Source organism: Hylobates moloch, unplaced genomic scaffold, assembly GCF_009828535.3.
Source record: "Hylobates moloch isolate HMO894 unplaced genomic scaffold, HMol_V3 SCAFFOLD_4321, whole genome shotgun sequence".
NCBI classification, from domain to species: domain Eukaryota; kingdom Metazoa; phylum Chordata; class Mammalia; order Primates; family Hylobatidae; genus Hylobates; species Hylobates moloch.
Genome location: NW_026656596.1, coordinates 1 through 4,974, shown reverse-complemented (window position 1 = coordinate 4,974; position 4,974 = coordinate 1). Strand labels below are relative to the sequence as shown.

Sequence of the window (4,974 nt, the reverse complement as noted above, 5' to 3'; positions counted from 1 at the left end):
ATATTTTGGAACTTTAAGCTTTAATGACTGCCCTATTGGATTTTGGAGTTTCATGGGTCCTGTAGCCCCTTTGTTTTGACCAATTTCCCCCATTTGGAATGGATGTATTTACCCAATGCCTGTACTCCCATTGTTTCTAGGAAGTAACTAACTATGCTTTTGATTTTACAGGCTAACAGATAGAAGGGACTTGCCTTGTCTTAGATAAGACTTTGGACATTTGGGTTAATGTTGGAATGAGTTAAGGCTTTAGGGAACTTTTGGGAAGGCATGATTGTGTTTTGAAATGTGAGGACATGAGGTTTTGGAGGGGCCAGGGGAGAAATGATATGTTTCGGCTGTGTTCTCACCCAAATCTCATCTTTAATTGTAGTTCTCATAATCCCCATGTGTTGTGGAAGGAGCCTGGTGGGAGATAATTGAATCATGGGGACAGTTACCCCCATGCTGCTGTTCTCATGATAGTGAGTGAGTTCCACAAGATCTGATGGTTTTATAAGGGGCTTTTCCCCATTTTGCTTCTGCCACCATGTGAAGAAGGATATGCTTACTTTCCATTCTGCCATGACTGTAAGTTTCCTGAGGCCTCCCCAACCATGTTGAATGGTGAGTCAATTAAACACCTTTCCTTTATAAATTACCCAGTCTCAGGTATGTCTTCATTAGCAGTGTGGACAAAGAGGGACAGTTTAAAATGAAGTGATAAAATAACTTTTGACCTCTGAACTTCTATGGATACAAAGCAGGAGGAGAAAACTACTAATCTACAAACAAAGGTTTTTATGGAACACAGGTTTATTATGGAAAAGAACAGATAGCTGAGAAGACTGAATCCAAAGCCCAAGAGAAGAAATAAGAGTCATCTAAAGTCACTGCCATAAGTAGGCTGGACAATAATTAAAGAACTGAAAAGACATGTGACTAGATGAGTTTCAGAATTGCTATGGAACAGCTACTGTATTTTTTTTTCCTCTCCTTTATGAATGTATCTATAGGAATTATGTCTTACCTGTCATACCAGTACATACTCTGTACATTGGCAGGGTGGGAAGAGAAGGGGCAGATAACCTGTCTCTTTAGTTCAAAGGTCTTCCAATTGAAAATTTCAGTGGAAAGGAATAATACTCAAGGAACCACACTGCAGGAGGAACAACACCACAGGAGCCTCCTCAGCCACAGCTGGACATGATTTAGATGATGAGGTCCTGGATATTGAACTGAGCCTGATGCTGTAAGTGGATGAGACTTGGGAAAGGGGCCTGGAGAAAAGGAAGGGAAGTGTACAATGTTTATTGGAGGATGTGTGCTTTGTAAGCAGGGGCATACTGTGGCAGATTGTATTTCTACAACTGTATGTCTTATTGCATATGGTCTTCCAGAGCATTGCCACTTCCTCATTAAGAAGTGGACTCTATCCTTTTTGCTTGCATGTGGGAGAGACTTTGTGGTGTCTTGACTAATGGAATATGGCAGAATCATTCACGTGACTTTTAAGGTTAGGTCAAAGAAACACCACCACTTCCACCTGGCTCACTCTCTTGGGACACATGCGTTTTACAGCTCTGAACTACCATGTGAAATGCCTCCATTATCCACAATCCAGCATGCTTGAGAGGCCATATGGGAAAATTACATACAAAAAGGGGAAGATGCCCAAGAAGCACCAACTATTTTAGCCCTCACTGTTCAAGACTTTCAAGCCTACATACCAGACATGTGATTGAAGAAACATTTTATATGACTTAAGCACCAGCCAATTTCTGACTGCAACCTCGAGACATCCTGAGCTAGAAGTATCTAGCTGAGCTTCTGCTCACAAATTCCTGACCCACAGAACTTTCTGATATAATTAAGTGATGGTTAGTGTTTTAAACCACTAAATGTTGGGGTGATTCATTATATAGCAAGAGTATCTGAAACACTCAGTAAATTACACACTGCAGTACTGGCTCTTGAATAGATGATTAGACTAATTGAACAAAATCGAAAAGTAGGAAGTGGAACAATTTTTATATTTGCATTTTATATATAAAAGTACTTGTATTGCAAGGTAGTAGACAATTAAATGATTATTCAATAATGTGATGGGAAAATTATTTTCATGATAAGAAAGTGAAGTGCATTTCCACCTCACATCATACCTGAAAATTCAAACCTTATGTGGTGTAAAGAGACCAGACAAGTTAGTGTGAAAAGCAAAACTTTAAACTTTTAGAGAAAATTATCTTTATATAAAACTCAGGGCAAGAGAGGATTTTGAGAAGCATGTGCAGAAGACAAGATAACTTTCTTCCTGAGTTTAGCTTCCTCATCTCTGCATCGTGGCTTGGGTGGCAAATCCCCGATCCTAACTGTGCTCACTCCAGTATCCAGAAGGAGAGTCCCCAGTTCCAATGATTATGAAGTTCTAATTCCTGCTATTAGATTCTTTTCTTACTAAATAATCTACAGCACTTTTTACTTCCTTCACTAAAGAATAAATACAATTCCATGGCTTATTTTTTGTTCAATATGTGTTGAATAACTGGAAGCATTAATATTGTGAAAGGCAATAAGTAAATCTATTATAAACTGAGGAAAGGAAAAAGAAAAAGAAAATACCAACTTTTCCCCTTAATATAGATGCTGTAGGTTGACTTCATCAAGGCAATATGTAATGCCAGACCCTTTAAAAATTATCTTTGTAATACAGTATTAGTTCTCTAAACCTACTCTAGAGCAACTCTAAACAGAGAAGACACCTTTGATGGATCACTTCAGTCAGCGAGAACATATAGTTCACAGAGATTCTGAAAGCCGTTTATTGTGTAAAACAAAACAATCCATTCCAAAAATGTTTAACATTCATTGTGTTTTCTTTTAAGTCCACCCAGAGAGTTTAATGTAGGTAGATTCTGTGGGCTCTACTGTTATACGAGTGACTTAAACACATATTTCAACCATTGCAGGAGGTCAATTGATCTAGATATGCAGAATGGGATTGAAAAATTTTCCTGTTCAAAAGCTAATTGAAATATACTAAAACAACTATATGCTACCTGGACGTCTTAACTCCATCACAGTATAAAATTAACAAAGTTTATTTCTTTATAACAAAGTAGATTTGGCCTCAGCTATCAACATACTATGAAACTTTGAATTCATTGATTTGACAAGACATTTACTTTTACTGTTAGATTAATATTCTTTAAACAATCTGAATTTTGAAGTTTAAAATATAATTCCCTCGGACTAAAGGGAACAAATTTTTTAGGTCACATTTACATGTGCCAGGAAGATATCATAGCTCATAAACAAGAATAGATTTTTGATGTTGTCACCACAAAATAAAAATTAAAAAAACATGTTGGGGAGGGATAGATACATTCATTAGATTGATTAAATATGTCTATAATGTATACATTGATCAGAACATCACATTGTACTCCATAAATATATCCAATTATTGTCAATTTAAACTAAATACAAAAGAAAAATAAATGATTTTTAAAATTAAAAAGAACTTGAAATAAAACTAAATATTATTATCTACTAAAGAATCTTAACACAGTATGATTTTAAAAAGTATACATTGTTAATCCTATGCAATTATCTTTGTCTGTAATGGGCTTAACATATTTTACTTAGATAAATATTAATTTATATGACTACTTCAGAATAAGTAAGCTAAATAACTAAAAAGGAATGATAACAGAAATGTAATCCGATAGGATAGTGAAATTATTCCTTGCTTCTGTGAAAGAATGAATGTCATATTCTCATGAGGGATACAGCCTTTTTCCAGCTAAACTTACTTTTTTACTCCAAAGTTTCCTCATGACACTTTTCATTTCTGCATTCCTCAGGGTATAGATTAGTGGACTCAACATGGGAGTTATAAAAGTTAAAACCACAGTCATGGATTTATCAATGGGAAAGGTGGAGTTGGGCCTTGCAAACAGGAAGATGCAGGGGACAAAGCATAAAATGACCACAGTGATGTGGGACGCACAGGTGTAGAAAGCTTTGCACTTCCCTTCGAAACTCTGAGTCTTAAGAGAGTGTAATATGACCCCATAGGAAAGCAGGAGAGTAAAGGTGACAGTCCAAATCGCTCCTCCATTAGCTATCATAGAAAGTCCAATGACATAGGTATTGGTGCAAGCAAGTTTCAATAAGGGATACAAATCACACAGGAAGTTTTCAATGACATTGGCTCCACAGAAAGGGAGCTGATAAATAAAGAGAAATTAAACCAATGAGTAAAGAAAGCCTCCAATCCAGGTCACCAACAGCATGAGAATACAGACTCGATGATTCATGATGATCAAATAATGAAGAGGCTTACAGATGGCCACGTATCGGTCATAGGCCATTACCACTAGAAGAATGACATCAGCACCAGCAAATAAATGATCCATAAAAAGTTGAGCCATACAACCCTGAAAGAAAATGGTCTTTTTCTCAGAGAGCAAGTCAACAATCATTTTGGGAGCAATGGCAGTAGAATAGACAGTATCTATAAATGATAAAGAAGCCAGAAAAAAGTACATGGGGGAACCCAGGGACTGGCTGGCCATGATGGTCACCATGATAAGCAGGTTGCCCATTATCGTCACAATGTAGATGAGTAAGACTGTGACAAATAAAACTTTTTGGCCCTCAGGGATCTGTGTGAGCCCCAAGAGGATGAATTCAGTCACATTTTTCCTATTTTCCATGTGTTCTTCTGAAGGTATTGGACTAAGCTGTCAGAGCCTATAAACAAAAGGGTCAATGATAAATTTGAGATTATTTGTCAGAAGCTCAGTGTAAAAATGTAATGCCTTACTCAGCCATGATTCCCCTGACCAAACAGAACAGCTCATTAGAAAAGGAGTGTTTAGAATCTCCTCCCTCAATTATCCTTTCCATTTTTACGAAATTTATTGCTTTAACCACAATGACAAAGTTTCAGGGTTCTAACTGGAAGGTATGTGTGAGTGGATATATATA

At 36.8% G+C, this 4,974-nt stretch overlaps 1 pseudogene; it reads right to left on the bottom strand.

Moving 5' to 3' along the window:
* Positions 1-3,758: 3,758 nt before the first annotated feature.
* LOC116465305 (olfactory receptor 4A15-like) lies at positions 3,759-4,781 on the bottom strand (annotated as a pseudogene).
* Positions 4,782-4,974: the final 193 nt, after the last annotated feature.